This window comes from Neofelis nebulosa, chromosome 5, assembly GCF_028018385.1.
Source record: "Neofelis nebulosa isolate mNeoNeb1 chromosome 5, mNeoNeb1.pri, whole genome shotgun sequence".
NCBI classification, from domain to species: domain Eukaryota; kingdom Metazoa; phylum Chordata; class Mammalia; order Carnivora; family Felidae; genus Neofelis; species Neofelis nebulosa.
Genome location: NC_080786.1, coordinates 113,834,420 through 113,859,461, shown reverse-complemented (window position 1 = coordinate 113,859,461; position 25,042 = coordinate 113,834,420). Strand labels below are relative to the sequence as shown.

Genomic DNA, 25,042 nt, shown 5'->3' with positions numbered 1-25,042 from the left:
TCTTCCTGTTATGGTTCTGCCCTAGTTCTACCTGTCCTGGCCATCTCTAGCCAGCAGGAAGGAGGATGCTGCTTGCTAGTCACATTAAGAACATTCTGCAAAAGTTGTGTTGAGAACAGCTGCAAGGGAGGCTGGGAAATGCAGTCCCTATCTTAGTGATATTGTTATCTGTATTAATAATGCCTTCTTATTTTCTGTATTTTCTGATATTTTGACATATGGGACTTGCTGATCCTAAAGAAACTGCCCCTCCAAGGCAATCAATTCCTAGAGAGGGTAGAGGACTCATTCACAAGTGGCCCTTTCATATGCAAACAAATCAATCCAAAACCTGTACACACACACCCCCACACCCGCCACCTTCTTTATTGAACTCTCCCATCCCAAACTATTATTCCCTGGTCCTAACTATCCTAGAGCCAAGTATCAGACAACTAGGCTCAGCCCCTATACCCTGAAGCCCCAGAAAGTATTTCAACTAGTCAACTGTAAACTCGCTTGATCAGCTTACATTGCCTTGCTCATTCCTTCCTGCTAAAATCCCAGGTAAGGCTCTCATCCACATTTTCCCCTCACTCTTGTTACCTCCTGACCAACCATGGTGCTTCTCATGTGGCCCTGTGTGGTGTGTGATGTTTCCTGTTTCTAGTAGGGATGTTTGAATATAAAAACTCATTCCTGTATGACTATCATTGTCAGTCTGTCTTACCATACCTGATCAAAACAAATCCTGGATACATTTTAAAGCATTACCAGATAGTGTTGAATGCTGCACACCACTAAAATCACAGAATTAAAACCCTTTAGAGGGATAAATTTTATGGTATGTGAATTAGCTTTCAATAAAAAATAAATTAATTTTAAAAAATGGGCTTTTCCACAGTAGAAAAATGAAATAATAGGTGTCGGGGCATGATAGCCATGCTACAATATTATGTTCCAGATTAGCACATATAAATATCCCTCTTTTTCATGTCTGCCTTAAGTTATATGGTTATATTATATTTTATTTAACATTTCACTTAACAGTAAACATTTAGATTGCTTCTGTTTTTTTTTATAAACTGTGCTATAATTTGGATCCGCATTATGCTTTTATTATTATAGGATAGATTCCTAGAGTTGTAATTCTTAAGTCAAGTGTGGGTGATACTATTTTAAAATAGATACTGCAAGGGCGCTTGGGTGGCTCAGTCGGTTAAGTGTCCGACTTCAGATCAGGTCATGATTTGACGGTTCGTGAGTTTGAGCCCTGCCTTGGGTTCTGTGCTGATAGCTCAGAGCCTGGAACCTGCTTCAGATTCTGTGTCTCCCTCTCTCTCTGCCCCTCCCCTGCTTGTGCTCTCTCTATCTCTCTCAAAAATAAATAAACATTAAAAAAAATTTTAAATAGATACTGCAAATTACTTTCCAAAATATTGTGCAAATTTAGAATCCTCTTAAAAGAATGAATGCTCATTGGTTTTTACTTAATTCTACCAATTATTCATCTTTAATAAAATTTTTACCAATCTAATTGATCATAAAACACCTCATTATTGTTTTAATTTGCATCTTCAACTATATATGTTAATTTTATGCATTATAAAAAACTATATATGCATTATTTTTACCTTTATATTATTTCGTATATTGTATATTTTATAGAATATATAATTATATATTTATATTGTATATTATGTTTTTATAATGCATAATTTCTTATGCATTATTTAAAAACTATATATGCATTATTTTTTATGTTTAGTGACCATTTTCATCTCTTTCTCTGACAATTGCCTATTCATATCCCTAACTCTTTATTAACCTGGAGTATGTAACTCATTATTAATGAGAGACATTGATGTTAACTTCCTGTCTCTATCTGGAAAGGTATAAGATAGTCTCTTCATCTTACATGACTCCAAGATATATCCAGGAATATGTCTTCTTTACATACATCTTGATTGGCTCTCATGTGCTTCAAGAACTCTAAATTCACTTTTTCTCCACTTCAGGGTAGTTCTCTTCAGTTGTTTCTTTGAAAATTGCTTCTCCTCAATTTTTTCACTCCTGCTGGAACTCACAGAACATGCACACTTAATATCCTGAGTCTGTCCTCCTTCATATTTCATATCTTAAGTCAAGATCTTCCATTCTCCTGTGATCTTAAGATCTTTTAAAAATGAGTATTGAATTTTCAGTAGTGTCCTCCTTTTTTCCAATTTCTCTGATGCATTTTCCTTTCGCTTTTTAAAATCTTACTTATTATCTCAAGAATTCTCAGTGCACATGTACAATGACTCTTCTATTTCATCAACTGTAGCTGCTGTAGATGAGCCACCTGCTCTGGTTGTTCATCTTGGTCTCCTTTGTTTAACTCCACCTACCTATTCTTTACCGATTCATGGCAGAGAAGTGGTTCCCTCAGCACAAGTACAGGGAGAGATGTAGTAGATTTGGCAATTAATAAAATATTAATCGATTTTCTCTCCCAGTGTAGAGTATATCTACTGAAGCTTAGGAGAGGACAGAAGAAGAGAGACCACTTGAATTGTCGGAGGGTGATACAGCTGAGATGAGAGGCTTTTCCAGCTGGCTGAAGGCATCTCCAGCCTGAATGGCAGGCTGTTCTCACAGCCATAGGCAGCTAACTGCCTGTCTTTGGATAAGGGGATCCACTCAGCTAGTGTCTCCCACAGACAGTTTCAAGATTGGTAGCCTTCACCTCAGGTTCTTTAGAGAGCTGAGCCTTTTACTAGGCCACTGGCTACTTTTCATTCAATCAATGAGTAAATTGTAGACATTGCTGTTTCCCCCTCACATGTGTTTTTTTCCCTGTCTCTCCCAGTGTCATGGCTGTTTGTCTTTCGTCCTCTTTCCTGTTTTCCATTGCCTTCCGTTATTCTTCTGTCTGCTTCGTACATAGTATATATTGCCAGCATATACAGGTACAGGCAACATTAATGTATCCTAGAAAAGACAAATGGAAGTAAAATAATACTTTAAAAGGCTTTGATAAAAATATATCTAAGCCTTTAATCAGAACCATATAAAAAAGAGGGTTACAGGTGCTGGTAGACTTTTTTGTTACTGTTTCATACCATTTTGAAGTACTTGTAGTTTTAACTTTATGCTTGTCATGCTTCATAATAATAATGACAATTCTATTATATAGGTTTTATAATTATAAAATATTATATTACTTACTTAAATATCATATTAAACATTTAGATATTATATTAATTACAAAATATTATATTGTATATAAAATATTACAGTTAATTTTTTCACAGTAAAATTTAAATTGATTGCTAAAATTATACATTCTGAATGCTGAGTATATGATCCAGTATTTTTTTTCTTATGAATACTTTGTTTACTGTAAGGAAATAAAACAAACACTAAAAATAGCATATTCACAAAAATGGGCCATAAAGCTAATTTAACTAAAAGGCAAATTTTTCAGATTGTTCTCAGTACGTCCAGGCCCAGTACATTGCTGCATGGTGCATGGTTGGCATTTAAAGAAAGATTCAATAGATAAAAACTGCAAGTCCTGTTAAGTGTTAGAACCCATGATACGTAAGTCATGACAAAAATTGCTATCCAACTTTTTCTTTTCCCAAAAAGAAAATAATTCATACATAATGGATCATGTAAAAGAAAAAAAAGGAAGAAGAAAATAGTAACATTTTGTTGAATTTGATCAATACATAGAATTACTATCAAATGTGCAAAGATCTCTGAAGCTAATGTCAAACCTGAAAAATCTGTCAGCAGCTGTTACACCCTTTAAGACCAATTGCTGCATAATCAGAGGTCATACAAGAATGAAAGCTTAGGCATGGTCCAGGTAAATGTCTGGCATATACAGACCTTCAAGGCAGAAAAAATATCATTCCCAATGTCAGAAAAGAGAGTAGAAAAAGGAACATAGAGGACTCCCATCAGCATAGAGGTGATATCAGTGATATCCAATCCATATACCAAGACAGAAGTGGTTTACAGAGAGTAATAAAGACCAGAAGAGGGCCTAAGGAGTCTCCTGCTAAAATTCATTTTTTTAAAAAAGAAAATTTTGTTTCACAAGGGCCTGAAGAAATCAATTGAATAAATATCAAAAGGAATCTGAGCAGTCAGGAACAGCTCCTTGAAGTCCCCTACATTAATCAGATGCCATGATTTATAAAGTCCATTATAAATATCCAAGGAAAATTAGCTTATGGAAAAAAAAATCAAGTAATTGTGCATTTGTAGCAATATTAACAATCTTATTCTTACAGGTGATTATTATCTCTAATTACATCTTTTAAAGAGAGAGGAATATGTGTAATGGAATAACTATGTGTATGATTTATAAATTCTGAGAGAAAGTTTTTAAATTCTGCTTTCTAAATAATTCTAACTTCTTAAAATCATACTAAGTAAGCTCTGATGGTAACTAAGTATCAGAATGTAATTTGAATGTATTAGATATTAATATAGTAAAATACCAGAATTTACACATTATGAATACAAATATACATTCACACATGTTTATTAAGATTTTAAAATTTTCAAGGTCTTGCCCCTGGAAGACATCATAAAGATAGGAAGAGCCTTTATAGAATTTATCAATCCTACCAGAAGACAGTTTCAGTGCTTACTCTATGTAGCCAAACCTCCTCGATTTCAATGAGAAACCTGAAACTATAAAGAATGAATCTGCTAAAAGTCACATACTTAGTTATTACTAAAGTTAGGATTATATTGGACAATGATGACTTGAAGTCAGTTTTATATGTTGATTATTCAAATTTATTTGTAAAGTCAAGGCAGCTTTTGTAAGAAGTCACAGAAATCCAAGTCATATTGTCTTTTTTTTAAACCCGTAGAGGAAAAGATTTATTCATATATTTGGTTACCTTAAAATTAAGAACTTCTGTTCATTAGTAGACATGATAAACAGAATAAAAGACAAGTCATATTGTCTTAATCCAAAGAGGTTATGTTGACTCTTGTAACTAGAAATCTAGGATCTTTTAGCTGCAGGTATGGCTGGATCTAGAATTAAAAACAAAAGTTGCTTTCAATCTATTGGCTATGCTTTATTCTATAATGGCTTCACTCTCCCGGTGAACTGTCGCCATGTGACAGCCCACTGTATTTTGATGTTAATCCCCTACCTACTTCAATTCCAATGAATAGTTGCCTTTATTCCCTGTTCTCTGTAACAACATCCTGGAATGAGCGTCATTGATCTGACATGCTATAGGCTTATCTCTGGAGCTCAACTGGAATGGAGGGGTGGCTTGAAACTTCACCACTGCAGAATAGAAACTAGATGAAATTAGAGAAAGCAAAGGTTGTTTTTAAGGAAAGTCAGTGTGTTCTTCTAAGACCCAAAGAAAATGGATTGCAGGCAAGCAAAAGCAGATGTCTACTATATGCAATTGGGTTCATTTTTTATTCTGAAGATGACATCACATCTGGCACACTTAATATTATAGTGTTATGGAAAGAGCATTGGGAATAAAGGCAGAAAGGTCTAATTGTATGACCTTGGGTAGGTTGACAAGCCTTTCTGAGTTTACTTTCTTCATATGTAAGTTATTAAAAATACATTCATCACCACTAAATTCTACTCCCGAAACCAATACTACACTATATGTTAATAAACTGGAATTTAAATTTAAAAAATACATTCATCATTGCAATTCTATAAATTATTTCATAAAGAAAAAGAAACTTGGTAAAAACGGCATATGTGCTAAAAATAAATTCAGTCCTGCTCTATTACACAACTTCCAAGGACATTGTTCATGCAGCATACGATAGAAGAAATCTAGCAATGTTGTCCATTAAATGGGGCTAATAATACATTCTTTACAGAGCGGTATGAAGATTTCATATGATAATGTGTGGCAGTGTCCAGTATAGTGATAGCCACTGTTATGGATTGAATTGTGTCCCCCAAAAAGACATGTTCATGTCCTCTCTGACTGTACTTCAGTATGTGACCTTATTTGGAAGTAGAATGGTGATAGATGTAATTAGTTAAGATGAGATCATAATGGAGTAAGGTAGGCCCTTAATCTAATATGACTGGTGTCCTTATAAGAAGAGGAGAGAAGACATACAGGGAGGAGTATGCCATGTGAAGACACAGAGACACATAGGGAGAAGACAGCCATGTGAAAAGAGAAATAGAGAGTGGAGTGATGTATTTTACCAGCCAAGAAACAGTAAAGATTGACAATGGTCTCCAGCAGATAGAAGCATGGAACAAATTCTCCCTTAGAGCTCTTAGTAGGAATCAATGGGACCAGCACCCTGATTTCAGGCTTCTATCCTCCAGAACTATGTGAGAATAAACTTCCCTTGGTGTAAACCATCCAGCTCATGCTATTCTTTGTATCATCTGTAAGAAACAGCCACATTGGAGTCAGTCAGGATTAAACTTGAACTTATTTTATTTTAATGTTTTTGAAATATAGTATTACTTACCTATTTTAAGTCTTTTGATATTTTGAAAATAATATTTAACAACCATTTTATTAGTGTTGGGCATCTCATTATATCTTTATAACACTAGCCATTTTGCCTATTCCTTCCTAGAAAGCCTGTCTTGTCCTACTCAATTCCCTTTCTCTCCCAGCTCTCCTCCTACTCCTCTGACTAGCTATTCTCTGGCTTTATCATGTCCTCCTCTTCCTCTGCCCTTAAGGTTTGTGGAGACCAATATTTGACCCCCAACCTTCTTTTTACTGTGCTCATCCTGACCATTCATGCATTACCAAATTCAGTCATAGCCAGCACCACTCCCCCGAGCTCCAAATATGCAATGGCTGGGTGCTCTTCTCCATCTGGATATCAAATACACCACTCAGAATATGTCCAAAACAGAAGTCATGATCTTTCTTGCTTCTCCTTCATCATAAATCCAGGATGCATCACAGATTGCCCCTTTCTCTTACTCTTCACATCTAATCCAGATCCACATTCTCTTGCTTCTTAAATCTATCTCCCTCAGTTCATCTTCATTACTAACTTTATTAAGTTCTCTCATCATTTCTTTTCTAAATTAACATGGGACGCCTGGGTGGCTCAGTCAGTTAAGCATCCAACTTCAGCTCAGGTCATGATCTCACAGTCCGGTCTGTGGCTTCGAGCCCCACATCGGGCTCTGTGCTGACAGCTCGGAGCCTAGAGCGTGCTTCAGATTCTGTGTCTCCCTCTCTCTCTCTCTCTCTCTGCCCCTCCCCTGCTCACGCTCTGTCTCTCTCTCTCTCTCAAAAATAAATAAACATTAATTTTTTTAAAAAAAAGAGAGAATCACATAACTTTTATCTCTTGCCTCCATTTTTGCCATTCTCCAACTCATTCTACCCAGAGCTGCAGGAGTGATCTTTATAAAATGCAAAACAGATAAAATTCTCCCCTGCTTAAAAGTTTTCAAGTTTACTCACAGTTTAATATAGAAAGTTCAAGTTTTTTTAGCAGAGTATTCAAGTCCTCTATTGATCTGGCACTTGCTTCCTCTCTCAGATCATTTTGATAATTGCTGTACATGTTCCAGCTCCATTCAATCACTTAAAGTGCTCAGAGAGCACCATACTCCCTAGAGCAGCATCTTCTGCCTGGAATGTTCCTCTCTTCTTTCTTAGTATCACTTTTCCTTTTTAGGTTCAAATCAAGGCGTCCCTACTTCCTATAGAATCATGACTTCCTTTTTCCCCTACTGTGCCCTCCTCAAATATCTAACTTGGCATCTAAAATGCTGTGTTACCCTTATTTTTTTTAAAGATATTTTTATTAAAATTAATTTTATTAAAATAAAGATATTTTAAAGATATTTTTATTTTTTTTAAGATACACTTATCTCTCTCATCAGGTTGCTTATATTTCCTGTTCTGTCACTTATTTAGGTGACTTTGAACAAGTTTATTTCTCTGCCAAAAGAAAAAAAAAAGGATGTAGTCGTTCTTTTTTCATTGGATTGTTAGGAAGATTAACTGAATATATATTTATATTATTAAGAATGTATTTGTGAATATTAAGAACATAGTAAACGTCGGGGCGCCTGGGTGGCGCAGTCGGTTAAGCGTCCGACTTCAGCCAGGTCACGATCTTGCGGTCTGTGAGTTCGAGCCCCGCGTCAGGCTCTGGGCTGATGGCTCGGAGCCTGGAGCCTGTTTCCGATTCTGTGTCTCCCTCTCTCTCTGCCCCTCCCCTGTTCATGCTCTGTCTCTCTCTGTCCCAAAAATAAATAAAAAACGTTGAAAAAAAAATTAAAAAAAAAAAAGAACATAGTAAATGTTATATACATTGAAAAATACTTCTCATGACAAAAGATTAGAGCAAGACTTCTGTTTTAATTGGAAAGAATTCTTATTCTTGCATCAGCATATATTGAAAACACTGAACTTATTATAAACATTATTTCTGTAGCTACTGGTACTTTCCAATATGCATGTAAAAATATACCCACTTATATAAAATAACAGAGTTCCTTCTTTCCTGTTGCATGTTGAGCAAATGCTTGCTGTGATCAACCATCACCCTCTGACGGCTTTTCTCTGTACAAGGATGCAGAACCAGAGGGGCATTATGTAAGTCACCATGGCTTTTGTTGAATCAAACCCTGTTGAATTCTATATGAAAGAAACTCTTTTACCGTGAAGTATCCACTGGCACGATTACTGGGTTGCACTACTAACATGTTACCCAGCTGCCAACAGCAATTTTATGGTTGAAGTCCATGTAAGTAGAGTAAAAAAAATACATGAAAATGAAATAAAATTGTGATACAAATACAAATGTGAAGGAGTCATAGAAGTGAGTGGTCAGGAGAATATTATGGAGGAAAAAGGCCATGAATTGGGAGGATAAAGGTGCCTGGGATTCAAACAAGCAAAAAGATCATATGCCAGGGATGCTAGGTCAGGGGAGCAGTATGAGCAAAGGCACAAAGACAAGAAGAGCATTTCTGTATTTCGGAGATAGGGAGCATCTCAGTCTGCCTTAAGCATTAGGTTTACATGATGAGGTATTAGGGTATAAATCCAAAAGATATGTTAAATCATATTATGGAAAGCCTTAAATACTAAACCATACTATTTTAACCCTACTGAAAATGAAATAGAAAGTTTTTAATACCAGAAAGGTTTTTTTGAATGTTAGAAAGTCTTGAAGAATAGAAAGATGACAAGTCTTCCTGAAGGGGTGGTGTACAAAATGGCTAGAATAAGCTAGAGGTTAAATTCCGGCCAGAGTGCAAGGAAATAATATCCTTCTACAAGCAACTGTAGAGTCCAGAAGCCAGAATGTGGCAACAAAGAAGTCATCTTCAGATTCTGTTAAGAACCGAGAAAGGTCAGACTGAAATAGTTCACATAGAGAGTCAGGGAAAAACAGTTTGAAACTCAAAGCCCAAATTCAGGGGTAGAGTCCCAGATGAATGGAATTGCACATGGTGGGCAGAGCCCAGGTCAGATTCTGTTGTCACATAGAAACACGTCACATGTATCACAGTAGGGAGTTGTCATCTGGGGCAGCAGTCTCAGTAGTTACAAAATACTGCTCCCAGGGTAGCCCAGGAACTTAATAAACCCAAATAGGGAAAGAGTAGAAGCAGAGGGACCAATTAGCAGCCTATTGCAATAGTCACAATTAAGGGTAGTAAGGGCCAGAGGTAAAATGGTAGAAATGGGATTATAGGGGTTGACACAAAGAAGATTCAAGAGGAAAACACTCCTTTTTTAAAAAGTTCTAGAGTTAAAATATCGTCTTTTGAAACAATCGCTTATGTCAGGTAATTTCTCCAAAACGTAAGTGCTAATTGATAGATTCTAAAGCTGAGTTGTGAGTTAAATTCTTGTACTTTTAGAGAAGTCACTCTCTCAGTGACCTGGCTACTGCATTATCATCTCAAATGCCATTTTTTCTTATTATTTCATTATGATGTAACCTTCAAAGGACAAAAATTACACGTAAGTCATAAATCTTATTTCCCTAAGACAAAAGAAAGTCTGCCTTGCAACTTGAAACTCTTTTCTCTATTTCACACTACACAACATACATTAGACCCTAATTTTTCCGTTACTTTGACTCCCCATGAACTTGCCATTAAATAGCTTTTAATTGAGATCGAACAATAAGAACCTACAAAGAAGTGAATTCTCAGTTCACCAAAGACTAATTGCCAAGCCCTGCAGTGTTTATAAGCATCAAGGTCAATGTGAAATGTAGAAGGTCAATGAAACTTGCTTATAAAAGAGCTCTGGACTCAAGACCAACACTGCAATGTGTAGCACATTAGCAGCATTTCAGTATACCTCTGCTGCCACTTTCTGTTCATATAACCATAAAGTTATTTTAATCCAGTTTTACTTTTTTCCTTTAGTCAGCATTTTATCCATATATGCAAACTATCCTTTTAATCTTGGCAGTTTATCTAAAGGAGAAGCTTTCTTGGACCAAAAAATCTATATGGTTCTGATTAATGCTTATGTGATCTTAAACAGTAATCCCTTAGTTGCTCCTTTTTTCCTGTTTTGTGTTTTATGTGATATTTTAACATACTTGTTGAGTTATAAGGCACTCACGGTAATATAAGACCTTAGCTAGGTAACAGAATCATAGTAAATTATATACCACATGGTTCTTGGCCTTCTGGTTCCCAGATTTTAAATCCAAGGGCAGAATGAATGTATAAGGCCTTTTTTTAAAAATTAATTTAGGATTCCTTTGTGTTGTTACATAGCTGGCTCATGAGTGACCAACTTAATCTGATACAATTTCTCACTTGCCTGTTGATTGCCTGCTATGTGCCAGATACCATGTTGCACATTTCTCATACATAGTTTAACAAATCCTCACAAACACTACAAAGCTAATTTTTGTTTTCTCCATTTCTCAAATAAAGAGCTTAATTCAAGGATGGTAAGTAACTTGTGCAGTATCATACAGCTTGTAGGTGTCAAAGTCAAGCTGTGATCCATGTCTGTCTGACTCTAAAGCTTATGCCCCTTAATTATGTTAGATGAAATCTTCTGCTTTCTGCCCACACCTTCATAACAAAATGCATATAGATTATATTGCACCTCTAGATGTAGGACACTGCTGAATTAAGTAAAAGACAAAATAACAGCCAAATTTCTTAGTAAAGAATAATTCCAAACTCACGGCCTTTTAATAACAACTTTGTCTATTTTGAATAACTCTGCCTCCCAGTGACGTAGTTTAGAAATTGTTGGGGACACCTGGGTGGCTCAATCAGTTAAGCATCTGACTTTAGCTCAGGTCATGGTATTGCAGTTCATGGGTTTGGGCCCTGCGTCAGACTCTGTGCTGACAGCTCAGAGCCTGAAGTCAGCTTTGGATTCTGTGTCACCTTCTCTCTCTGCCTATCCTCTGCTTGTTCGTTCTCTCTCTCTCTCTCTCTCTCTCTCTCTCTCTCTCTCTCTCTCTCTCTCCCTCCCTCCCTCCCTCTCCCTCTCTCTCTCAAAAATACATAAACATTAAAAAAAAGAATTTGTTGGACTAGGGCACCTAAGTAGCTCAGTCAGTTGAGCATCCAACTCTTGATTTCATGTCAGGTCATGATCTCAAGATTTGTGTGTTTGAGCTCCACATTGGGCTCTGTGCTGACGGTGTGGAGCCTGGTTGCCATCTTTGCTTCTCTCTCTGCCATCTTTTCTCTCTCTCTTTCTCTCTCTCAAAATTAAATAAATAAACACTAAAAAAGAAATAAAGAAATTTTGAAAATATGTAAAGGGTAGAAAGGGTAATAATATTCTTCTTACTCGCATACAAGGAATTCATGATGCCTGACAAGGGCCAAAACAAGCAAGAGCTTAAAAGAATAAATATAAAAGAGTGTGCTTTCATATTATATTAAGTAGAGTAAGGCTTTAATGCTGGTCAACTGAAAAATGCCAGTGAATTTTTGTTGGCCACAAGTTCAATAATAGATTACAGTGTGACATGGCTATTTCCAAAAAGCTAACTACATTTTTGGTTCCATTGATATCATTGGGAAAAGGACCATTCTGAATGACTGAAGGATTCCTTTAATAGTCTATATCTGGTGTACTGTGATCAGTTCCAGATAACGTATTTTAAAGGCAATATTGACCAAGTATATTTTTTCCAATAGTAGGGTAACTAAGGTAGTGTGACTTAAAATAAGTGTCTAATAGATCAAGATATGTTTATCCTACAGTCAAAATGTAGTAAGAAAATGTAAGTGGCAATAATAGGATTCTCCAGATATGGTAAGTGTTGTTACATACAACTGTGAAAACCAACAGATGGAAGTTGCACGAAGGCAAATTTTGTATTGATTTTATATGAGTTCGGAAAGCCCAACGATGAAACAAACTGACACAGAGCATAGTTACAGAGATGCAAACAGAACAGTAAAAGAATGTCCACAATGTTCAGGCTCTTCTCAATTCTAAGATACTTTGCCTAAATGATAGCCATGATATTTTAATATTATATTATTTATCAACCTATCATACAATGTGCACCAAATAACTTTTCACCCTCTTTTATTTAAACAACTTAGAAGAAAGTATTTAATGGCTTTGAGAAGAACTGTAGGTTTCTCTCAGAGAAATCCAAATTGCATTATCAAGTAGAGAAATGGTTTTAATAATTTATCCTAAAGGCTGAATTTATAGAGTCATTCAATCAACAAACATATATTGAGCAGTTAATAGGATTCTAATACAAATAATGTTCCATCTGTACTCCCAAAGAGTATATAAGTCTAGTAGAAGTGACGAGAGATGTGGAGGATTGATACTTGAGTGCAATAATAGGTAATGGACGAGTGCATGAGGTTCAGGCTAAGCACATTAGATCCATCTAAAGAAGAATGAGAATAAAAGAAACTTTCTTAGAGGAATTAACACTTAAGCAGAGTCTTGAAGAACGAGTAAGAATTAATTTGGTTGGAAGGGTGAGGAAAGGATATATTATTAGCAGAAAGAACATGTAGGAAGAAGCTATAGAAATGTGAAACAGGTTAATAGGTTTATAAGCCTACAAGCATTTCCTTACTCTGGGAGCAAAGGGTTATTAGATTAAAGCAATTTTGGGAAATGTGGCCAGAGAGATTGACAAGTTGAAAAACAATGGATAAAGAGAAAAACTGCAATATTTATTAAGCAAATGATTAGTATGGAAATTAGATGATGAGTTCCTACAAATCACTTTTAAAAGACTCCATTATATAAAATGGAGCAAAAATATGAGTAGCCAATTTGCATAAAAACAAATATGATTAGTAAAAATAAGAAAACGTATTTAATCTCACTATTACCCAAGATATGCAAATTAATACCAAAAATTTAAATAGTTTTTACCTAATTAGCAAAAGATTGATAATACCACTGCTAGGGAGGGGATGAGAAAATAAGAACATACTTGTCACTCGCTATTGGTAGGAGGAGTATAAATTGACACAATTGACAGACTTCTTGTGGACTATTTGAAAGTATTTATCATATTTTAAAATTAACATATTGTTCAACTCATAAACCCTACAATGATGTAACTATTCTAGATATACACACAATAACCCAAATACCAAGAAGGAGATGGTTAGATGAATTATTGCTTATTTGTCCTAGTGAATATTATGATGCAATTAAAAAGGAGGTAGACCAATATCAAGGAGGGTCTCCAAGACATGTAATCAAGTTTAAACATAAAGAAGCATATTTACATATCTATTTTTATAAACATACATGGCATACAAAAACATCTGAGAGTGCACACATCAAAATGATAGCAGTAAAAGGCAGGGATTAAATGAATGATAAAAGGGAATTTTCACTGTTCCAAAGTGTTTAAATTTTAATAAGAATATCTTTGTGCATTACAGTGTAATTTAAATTATAAGCATTATTCTTAAATCTGTGGGGAGCTTTTAAAAGGTTTAAGCAGGGAAATCACATAAATACATTTGCATCTTGGTAATGCCTTCCTGCCAGCTGATGTAAGGGCAATTGGAGGGATGCTAACCTGAAGATAGGGAACTCAATTAACAAATGGCTCCAGTGGTCCCGAGTAAAAGTAATGGTGGACTTAAAGAAGTTTTACAGTTGTGGTAAAGATGCAAGAAGGAGATGACTGACAACAATATTTTCTATATGGAATCCATAGAACACTGCACCTTAGGATGACAAATGTGAGAGAGGTCTAAATGATCCTCAAGTTTCCAACTTAGCAATTAGCTGAATGGTCAAGTCCATTCACTAAGTGAAAGGATACAGGGTGTGTGTGTGTGTGTGTGTGTGTGTGTGTGTGTATGTATGTATGTTGGAGAAAGAATTATAGGAATTATGATCCTTAGATCCTTGCTATCCTGAGGAATGGGGGAGTTTGAATAGGAAGGCTATCTCAAAGGAGATTTTCTGTGAAATCTTTTTTTTCCTAGAGAAAATACCCATCCTATATAGAATGTGTCAATGACAAATGAGTTCCATCAAAATGTATTAGGTTTCTATGTTGCATACCTGAAACTAATAATGTATGTTAATTATACTTCTGTAAAAAAATTGTTTTGTATCCTCTATATAAATTATAAATACACATCATAAAATTGTCCAAAAAATGTATTGGATTTCTATAAAGCTTCAAGAAGTTTACACATTCCACAAAAGTTATTCAGTAAATGTTTCCCTTGAGTAATCACGGAGCAGCTACATCTACCTATGATGTTCGTAGTATCAGTGGGAGACAAACAGTGTATTGATCTCACCCCCTAGAGAGTTGTACCCTTCAAACATTCCCTCCATACCACTCACCAACCAGCCTGACCAGCTGACATTCAGGTGGAGGCACAAAGTTTGGGGAAGTCTTCTGTCAGAATGGCTTAAGTATACCCTGACATATAAATCTTGATAAGCTTGGGTTCTTTTGGGGTCAGCAATATTTTCTGTCCTCAGGTTGATCCCAAAGTTACAGAAGTGGAAGAAGAATTCAATTGAGGCAGACTACTTGTTTTTCTAAATTCAAAGCATACCATCTTTATTTTATGTATGCACTTTATTTTATGGTTGAAAGGTAAAAATAAAAACTCATTCATGTACAAAACTATGGCATTAAAACTAGATTAGAAATGACTTGTGGGGTGCTTGCATTTATTTATCAGAATTAATTCTTGTCAAAAGTAAAAGGTTTATATCTAAAAATGGTAGAAAATATATGATAAGATTCATCTGGTCATTTATCAGTTTTTAAGTGTTAAGGATACAGTGAACAAGATCATAGGATATTGGCCTCATAGAAATTAGCTAATGGTGGAGATGTACAAGAATAGTCTAGAATAGCCAAAATGAAGAATAGTCTAGAATAGCCAAAATGATAATTATTAAGGCTGTTTCAAATTCAAAGAGATAAAGCAATCATAGGATATTGGTACAGTTAATTCAGGAACCAGGCATGTTAAAGGAGGCAAATCAAAAATCAGTTTAAGATTAGATTCTGTTGGGAGTAACAGAAAATTCCAAATAACAGTGGGTTAAAAGAATAAAAATTATTTCTTTCATACGTAAGCAACATTCAGAGCAATCTATGGCTAATAGGAGGGCTTCATGATTTTCAAAGACGCAGGCGTCATCCTTGAGTGGGCTGTCTTTAGCACACTGCCTAGGATGGATGCTTATGTCCCATGATTTCAGAAAGAGGAAATGGTAAACATGGTCTATTTCCTCCTTTTAGGGACACATACACTTACTTGATCACATACAACTTAATCAAATAACCTCATCTGGATGCATAAGAAAGCTGGAAAAAATATGGTCTTTATTCTGGCCAGCTATGTCCCAACTAAAAATCAAGGAATCTGAAAGTACAAAAAAGGAGGAAAGAGATATTTACGGGCCACTGTCAATCTTGGCCACCATGAGGTCAGAGCATGACTAGGGATGTAGAACTTTACTCCAACATTAAGAATAAACCAACGTTGTTCCATTTGTGAACGTCCAGCATATAAGAGGCTGATTAGGTTGTAAAAGTTCTTTCAGATGGGGTATCTTCACCTAGTGATTATTCTTATGGTTTTTTCATGATATACATTTTATAAATTAAAAAAATCTGAGGAAACTATACTTTTTTGTCTCATTAAAGACTGAATATTTGAAAGTCTCACATTTGTTCATTGTATGAGATTGTGCTTAAAGTCTGGTGAATCAGTACTTTATAAACACACTCACACATACACACACAAACATGCAACTTTATCTTTATGCAACAATTTTCTTTGATCTATATATGTCATTTACCCAAAAATCTATCTCCTTTTCATTGTTTATTTCTTGACAAGCCTATTCCACTATCTATTATTTATCTTTGCCAGCACTTCTTTTCTATAAATACAGTTTGCTAGATTATACCTACATCTGTACTTAAATACGAACTTTCTGGGACTCTTTCCAAACTAAGAGTTTGTGATTACAGTTAAGCAGTGAAATTGTCACTTGCTTTTTCCTTTCTTGGAAGTACTCCATCTTCTTAGGTCACTGCCATCTAGTACTGCGAAAATGTGATTTGAAAAGCAAGTTTAAATAGAGCTTTCTAATTAGGCTGCATTCATTTATATTTTCCCAAACCTGCACCCAGGTTACCCTAAAGTTATATGCACCCAATTAAAGAATATTCAATTTGAGATCTATATGCCTTTGAGTATGAATGGGGTAACTCTCCATGATTGAGCTTGATCCAACTGCTCATTCAGCTGAAGTGAATTAAGTCTTCTAGGGCACCAGGGTGCCATTTAGGAAATTACCTCTGCCAGCACACTAAAATTACCTCACATGGGTGAGCAGCATTCTTCCAGGGAGTAGTTTCATCACCCCACTTCTCCACTGGCCCAACCTTATTGACGCTAAAGGGTGATTCATATGACACAATATTTACCTATGGCTCAGACAATAACAACGGCCTGCTCCATTTAAGAGCACATGTGCCAGTATTTAAAGGGTAAATGAGAGAGCCATTTTGTTTGGATTTTTTTTAGAAATCAGATATAAACCAAAGTGCATCATTGTTCCCTAAACTCTGAAACTATAAAATGTGGTGATAAACTCATCACTATATAATAATTCAGCTCCTTAAAAGTATCAATAAACAAACATCTTTTTTCTCTATTAACACAACATGTACACAAAATGAGTCTATTTAAGTAGCAATAAAATTGAATGTAATACTTTGAAAGCAGTAAGTTTTTATTTTTCACTTACAAATATAAATGTCCTTTTAATTTTAACTCACTCCAGTACGTCTCTTAGATAGTACTTCTCTCTACTCCAGACATTTATTGGTTCCTCTTTTGAAAACTAACATCCAGAGCATAAAATAGTTTTTGTGGTGCCATAATTTGTTAAATAATGCTTTTGAAAGTGGCTGGGTGTCCAAAGAGTCCATGCAGAAATAAAATGCACTCAAACTGCTTCCAAATGTTTTCCTTTCCAGATATATCATGTCAGAAGCTGCCATTCCTCTCACACTGTCGCTATATCCAAGAAGCTATAATCATGCACCACCACGAGAATACCTTAGCAAACTACCCAAATTTACACCCAAGCCAATATTGAAAACATAATAAAAAAACGTGTATGCTAAGTGAACCAGTAATCTAATAATACAAGAGGCTGAAACTGCTTTGGAATTAGCTCTGAAAAATACATTGATCAGGGCATTTTCAACAGTGAACAACACCTGCTAGCTCCCTTTTTCTCACTTTCTCTCTTTATAAAATCCATGAATCTCCTTCAGCAATTCTCACAGAATAGGATGTACCTCGACCCTCATTTTGAACTCAGTCTAATGGCTGCCATGGATGACCTAATGGTCAGCAGTAGTGAAAATGGTGGCACAGCAAGGGGCTGGGAGATTGTCAGTGGAGGTATTATTTTAGGCAATCTGGACAGGCCCAGTTCATGTGGCTTAAGAGTAATAAAATCAGACTTCTTTGAGCCTGTTTCTCTTTTTCTCCCTTATTACCAGCAATGAGTGTTACCTCGGATCAGACCTGGAAGTTAATATTGTTCCTAAAGGCACCAAGCTTAAAAATGGGAATGGCCTCAATAAAAATTAAAAGATACATAAAACTGAATAAGGCCTGACTCTCTTCAAGCCCATTTCACACTTATGATCATATTTAGACATAGATCCCAACAGTTATTAGTTTGCTTCAGGCCACAGTTGTATTTGCTGGCTCAGATCTAGGAGAATTAGGCCCACAGAAAATGAATGGTGAGTCAGTCTCTCCCTCAGAGAACATCATCCTTAGTTCTGTGCTGCACATTTCTCTTGGGCTCAAGCAGTCAAGATTGCTCTGCCCTTGAAATCTTCTCTCTCGTTGTCCCTTAAATGCATAAATGAGAGGACACATATAGAATACTGAAAGAAATGAAGTGGAGGGTATGTATGAAGGCCCCTTGTCTGGCTGTTTGTGTCATTAAGTGTCCCCATCTGTCTGTCTGAGAATAAAGAGCATATGAGCTAGAGAGTATGGCTTTGCATGCCATAACACTTTTAATGACTCTATTTTTGACTAACCCACTAAACCAATTACATGGATTTTGTCATTCCACCCTCAGAAGCTGCTCTCAAAACCATCAGTAACATTGTCATGAGTCAGGGAGATGTGGATGTGCTTTATACTTCCTGTGTTTACCTTCACAACTGACCCTGTATGCAGCATACCATGCCCAGTTCTGTCAGAAATAAAAATACAAAAATGAGAAACTCTTCAAAGAACTTATTGTAAGCTGTGTCATGAACAGAAACAATTATACAGCAAGGAAAAATGTAAGTGAGAGAGGGAAAAGAGCCAAGAAACGTCGGTAGAGGCCTTATGTGAGTGACTGCTTTGTATCAGATATTTTTTAAAACACTGTCTTGTATAATTGTCCTCATAACAGACTGTTTTCTACATGTTACTGAAATGGGAATTGAGGCTCAGGGAGTTGAAGTGACTTGAATACAGTCATCCAGCAGGCTAGGGCACAGCAATGTCTTGAAACAGAGCCCCTCTGACTTCAGCACCTGTGTGCTTTCCATGGCAGCTTTACTGCCTCCTGAGGGAGCACAGAAGAGGGCAGATTATTCCAGCCGTGAGAAAACAGAAAGCCTCTTAAAAGAGATGGCACTTAATCAGGGCATTTAGAATGGGTCAGGCCAAGATAGGGCATTCTTACTTTGTGTTGGAAGGAGTGAGCCACACATTTAAGTAACAATGAAAATTCTTATGTGTTTGGAGTAAAAAGTCAAGAATTTTTGAAACCATTTTTTTAACAAAAAATATCTTGGAGTGCCTGGGTTGCTCAGCGGTTGAGTGGCTGACTCTTGATTTCGGCTCAGGTCGTCATCCCAGGGTAATGGGATCAAGCCCCACATCGGGCTCCACACTGAGCATAGAGCCTGCTTGAGATTCTCTCCCCCTGAACCCTCTCCCCTGCTTGCTTGCTCTCTCTATCTCTCTCTCTCTCAAAAAAAATAATGTGGTAATCATGTGAACATTACACTTAGGTGATAAAATTTAGGTTGCAAATATAAGATAAACATCAAACAACACCATACTTTCAGTTTAACAGAAAGTATAACATTTATGGGGCACCTGGGTGGCTCGGTCAGTTGAGCGTCTGACTTCAGCTCAGGTCATGATCTTGAGGTTTATGGGTTCGAGCCCCGTGTCAGGCTCTGTGCTGACAGCTTGGAGCCTGGAGTCTGCTTCCGAGCCTGTGTCTCCCTCTCTGCCCTCTCCCCCACTCTCACTTTGTCTCACTCTGTCTCTCAAAAATAAATAAATGTAAAAATTTTTTTTTAAAAAGAAAGTATAACATTTATGACAGTCATGCTTAACACCTAGGTTAGTACAGAAATGGGCAGGGATGTCATAGAGGTATGCAAAGATTTAACAGTTCAAAAACCCTTAGCACTTCTCAGAAAATATGAATGGGAAATATGTGGCAAATATTTCTGTAATATGGTAGTTTCAGTCCATTAGTGATCAGTATGCATTTAAAGTAACTGTAGCTGTTTTTGAACATGGAAAACTAGATTCAAAGTAAGTCTTTGCTCAACAAGCTAATGATAGTATGAATCCCTTATATTTAAAAGTATAGTTTAAATTTGACAAGTTTAAAGTAAAGCATTTTTGTTTTTGTAGTAACTTTAAGATATTGACACTATGCTAATAAATAGGTACACTGCTGTGCAATTAATTCCATTACCATATTTTATATTTGTTGGTCATCATTAGCATAAATTTTATGCTTCAGAAGAAATAGATCAATCTAGCAAAATGGTGACAATTAATTTTCTTTTAAAGAGAGATTGACCAAATTTAAGGAAGAATTGATATCTCATTTCCAAATTACTGATACAAAATTACCAGAGAATATAGTTATATATTTTGACCAACATCCAATAATGTGCAAAAAAATTGCAAGATAGATGCATTTCCTGTTCAATTTCCAAAACTAAATAAAAGCTTCCTGACTGAAAGCATTTACATTTTTCACTCTCTAAAGTAAACATTAGAAAACAAAGTACAAAAAAAAAAATGATCTCTCAGCTTCTGAATAGCCCACTTAGTTACATAAAGTATTTTCTGTACCAACACTTTCTCAAATTCAAAAGATATTTACTTCCTAAGAATATGACAAAACAGTCTTCATTTCAAATCATTTGGTCCGTTTCCATGGCAACACTGCGGGATTCCTTGGCTACTGTAAGTTGCATTAGTTGACTATGGAATTTCTCAATTTGCGTCTTGATCTTGGTCTGTTCTATACACCAAACAAACTAAATCATTTGTTATTTAATTCACAAACTCCCATCAGAATGTCTATATTTGAGAACCACACGTGTCTTGATAGGACTGACAAGGTCAGGGCCAAGAGACTAAATTCCTTCCAAGTCTGGTACTGCAGCATCTTGAGCCCATGAAGGAATAGGAAAGGAGGCAAGGCCTGGACTGGAAGCAGTGCAACCTGGCCCACCTACCTCTGAAACCATACTTATTCCTTTGGTTTGAATTCATCAATAAGGAGAATGTGAAATTTTTTAATGAGGAATAACATGATCTGAATTGAAAGGACTCAAGGAGGTGTCCACCTAAGTGTCTACACCACGCAGGTAGGGACATGGAAGGAAATCCCACATGTTTACCTTGAGTGCAAATTGGCTGGAAAAGTGGACATGTCTTTGCCAACACCACACCTTTATGGTACTACTTCAGTCATACACTTACGGTATCAGAATTGATGTAAAGTCATTGGGGTCTTGATTAGTTTTTTTCTCTATTGGCTATTCTCAATTATTTTCAAGACTTACTGTGTTCCTTGATTATTTTCAAGACCAAATTCTCGAAATGATAACTATTAAACCAAATTATCTTGTTATCTAGTCCGTACCACATACATGTCAAATGAATACCATTCTTTTTTTTAGGGTTTTATTTAAATTCCGCTTAGTTAACATACAGTGTAATATTAGTTTCAGATATACAATACAGTGACTCGGTGCTTCCATACAATACCCAGTGCTCATCACAACAAGTGCACTCCTTAATCACCATCACCTATATCACCCCCCCACCCACACCCACACCTACACCTCACTCTGGTAGCCATTAGTTTGTTCTCTATGGTGAAGAGTCTGTTTCTTGGTTTGCCTTCTCTCCAAATCAGTACCGTTCTGACCTTAAAAAGCTAACAGGTCTTTGAAAGGAATTTCAATCACTTAGCCTTTAATGAGACATGTTTGGTATTATGTTTTAGCACATTTTTTGGTAGATAAGATGGCCAATGATGTTATCACCCATATCTGGAAGTGAAACTAAATCCATAACATTCTCTTTCATGCTTTGTACATGAGAGACAACAGTGTGATACACCTGACAGCAAGGTACATGCTAGCAACCAATGACTAATCCCGACTGAAGGCAGCCTTAGAAAATTACAAAGAGGCAGAGGCAGCCTGCCTCATGACCTCTTTATCAAGTGTACAAACTTCCCTTTAATAATGTGACAGATATACCCACAGTTTATAAATATTAAATACATAGCACACTCTGGCTGCAAAGCTAAATAGATCTAGCTCTCATACGCATGGATTAATGCTGCTTAGCAGCTCCTTAACTGACACCCTGGCACCCGAGGTTAAAAGCATTTTTATAAAAGAACATATAGGGTTTTGTTGTTGTTGCTGTTGGGTGTTGTTTAAAGAACATATGAAGTCTGACCCCAGAAAGAAAAGCTGGGTAGCAGTCCGCTGACCAAGGCCCTGTGTGGTGACTCCATCAGGAAGACATGCTTTTCAAGTACAGGTCATCCCTTCACCACTTCTTAGATAAAAGAACTCTAGAATTTAAATTTTTTAATTAGAATTTTACTTGTCCCTCATTCCTAAGTGCTTCTTCATAAGCACTTCGTGGAAAGTCACAAATCTCATTGAACTTTAATAATTATACACAGTTTTGAGGATATTTATATTATTAGAGTATACATGGTTTTAAAATCTCTGATATCAAGAAAACTCAGTCTGTTATTTGTCCAAATAAAGTCAAACTGCCTTTGAACTATTCATATAAAGGTGGTTTTAATTCAACTCAATAAACATTACATCGAGCCCCCACTATGTGCAAGCTCTGGGACTGGACATATAGAGGAGAATAAAACATGCATGACTTGTCCCTGTTCTTCAGGGATCACATCCTAGTAGAAAAGACAGATATGTAAGCCAGAAGTCACCTGATGGCAGCCCACAGGCTGAACTCAGCTAAGAGGTATGTTTTTGATTTGATTTCTACAGTGTTGTTTAAAACATCTGAATTTGTTGCCCTTAGCCAGAACTTTCATTTGACCCAGTGCCTTTGTCATCAGTTATTTTTGGTCATCAATTTGATATACCTATTTATTATACCCGGAGGGCCATAAAGGCATTTGCATTTGGTATTACAAAATTGTAGACAAATAAATAATGTATCTATGATAGTGTTCTACCTCTGTTCTAATAACTAAGACTAAATGGGGGCACAGAGGAAAGAATATGAGTTCTCCCTGGGTATGTCAGGCATGTTTTGACAGAAACCAGAGGCCAGAAGGGCTTTTCAAGAGGAAATGTCACAGAGGCATAGAGATATGCCATGGTAGGTCAAGTTTAGAGAATTAAAGAAGATAATATTTCTCTCTCACTATTGAACGCTTACTTTTAGCCACTAACAGGCACTTCCCATGATGTGCAGTAAACCAGTATAAGTGATATGTTTATTATTAGCTCCATTTTTCAGATGAAGAAATTGAGTATCAGAGAAGCTAAATAATTTACCCTAGATGAATCAGCTGGTGAATGGTAGAATCAAAATTCTGGTCTCAAGCCTAGGCATTTTCAAAAAACTGATGAATGTGTTGGCATATTGCAAATTTAGTCAGGACAGTTTTTTAATAATTAAGATTCCAAGTCCCACCACATACAAACATAGGTAAGACCACTGGACATAATCCGTATTTGGGGAAAATATAATTCAATGTAACAAATGGGATAAAAATTATGTAAACAGATTTTTAGAACTTAAAGGAAATTCGGCTAAGTGCTAGCCCAAGTTCATCATTCTACAGGTAAGGAAACTCAGACATTTAAAACATTTGTTTTTAAAGAGTCAGAGAATGTCTACTTTAAATATAAATTTAAAAATACTTTAATAAATGTCTTTTTTGATCAGCTTCAGAATATCTTAATTCTCTTTGTTAATGCTAGCTTTTAAAAAATACAACCACCATAATTTTGTCATGCATATCCTAAAAGTTCAAAAATAACTCAAGGAAAGCTACAAATTTCTTTTTAAAAGCATTGCAGAAATAACTCATAAAAATCCAGCCATGAAACTACCCTTTTTGCTTCAATACTTTTATTGTGACCTATTGAACAACAACAGGATGATAAATCTATAAAATTCATATTGCAGTGACCTGAAGGATTTAAAAAAGGCCAAAAACAAACAGTAATGGTTGCATGATCTTTAATTGTATTTGGTGCTGCAGAATCTTCATGGAGATTAGCTGTGTAGCTAGCTAAAGAGGAAAACATGAATTTAGTTGTAGGCATATTTCCATTTATAATAATTTAGGAAATGAAAAGATTTTGTAATTGTAACTTTGGCTTAGCTTAGTTAGAATCATTTCCTGAAAATAACAGTGTCCTATCAAAAATTGATTTCCTCTTTTTGTACTAGAAATGTATGTTGTAGTGCAAAAAACAAACAAAAAAAATAGGTGCTTCAAAATATTTACTGAACAAATGAATAAGTATATGAATGAGTTATTTATGAATGTAATAGTTCCCTTTCACATGTTAGGCCTGATTGATAATTAGGTCTCATCTAGGCTGTTGGCCTAGGAAGCAGTTGAACAGGCTTAGTACTCCTTTAGATCCTCGCAAGATATTTGCCAAAGGAGCAATTTATTACTTTTCATCTAACCATTTTTTCAATCCACTTATTCCATTTGCCTTTATTGAAACCCTACTCTGTGCAACTTCTGATCAAGTTAAAGCAGACAATGTTGGGGTCCCATTTGGCACACCTACTACACCACGATGAGGCAGGTATCTTTTCTCCACCAAACTAGGCACAGCAGCTTAGTTTTTCCTGCATGTTATTAAGTAAAGAGAATTAAAGATTTCTTTGGAGTAAAAAAAAAATGTATTCTTTAAATGCCTTTTTTGAAAATGGCTTCTTACTGTTTCTGGTCTTCCTTCAATGGTCATATAACTCTTAGAGTCTGAGGCTTCAACCACCATCACAAAAAATTAGGAAGCACATGTTCAAACAAACAATGAGCTTATGATTTTGTTTTGTTTTGTTTGTACTTCTCTTGGTAGAAGAGAGAATGTGTGCTCTATAAATTTTTGGAACAGAAATAGAAGAGAGGCACACAGGAGAGAAAACATGAGATACACTAGGACTGGAAGGAAACACACTTTCTGACGCAGGATGAGTGGAATGGACAGGTAGACAAACAGCAGGTAGATAGACATATGGATGGATAGGCAGGCA

General features: G+C 36.0%; 1 protein-coding gene and 1 pseudogene across 7 annotated transcripts in view; one reads left to right on the top strand and one right to left on the bottom strand.

The window, feature by feature from the left end:
* Positions 1 to 25,042, top strand: part of EPHA6 (EPH receptor A6) — an 872,130-nt gene that overhangs the window by 680,902 nt on the left and 166,186 nt on the right. The gene's annotated exons all lie outside the window — the stretch shown is intronic.
* On the bottom strand, positions 20,665 to 20,921 carry LOC131513019 (signal recognition particle 9 kDa protein-like; annotated as a pseudogene).